This window comes from Onychostruthus taczanowskii, unplaced genomic scaffold (assembly GCF_017590055.1).
Source record: "Onychostruthus taczanowskii isolate IOZ18803 unplaced genomic scaffold, ASM1759005v1 scaffold56, whole genome shotgun sequence".
NCBI classification, from domain to species: domain Eukaryota; kingdom Metazoa; phylum Chordata; class Aves; order Passeriformes; family Passeridae; genus Onychostruthus; species Onychostruthus taczanowskii.
The window spans coordinates 3,619,369-3,619,707 of record NW_024503235.1 but is presented as its reverse complement, the minus strand read 5'-3'; positions in this window follow the sequence as shown (position 1 = coordinate 3,619,707).

Below are 339 nucleotides of genomic sequence, written 5' to 3'. Positions count from 1 at the left end.
GAGCGCGGGGGGTGCGGACAGGGGGTGTGGGCAGAGGAGAGGGCAGGGGAAGAGGGCAGGGAGTGAGGTAGAGGGTGCGGGCAGGGGGTGCGGGCAGGGGGTGCGGGCAGGGGGTGCGGGCAGGGGGTCCGCGCCGCCCCCGCACCCGGCCCGTGCGGCCGCCGGCAGCTTGGCATGAATGAACCGCGCTCCTCCAATCAGCGCCCGCTCCGCCGCGGGCTGCCCCGCCCATCGCCCCCGCCGGCCAATCCCGTGGGCAGCGCCCTCCCGCCGCCGGCCAATGGCGAGCTGGCGGCGCGGGGCGGCGCCCTCCCGCCGGCGGCGCCCTATGGCGGGGCG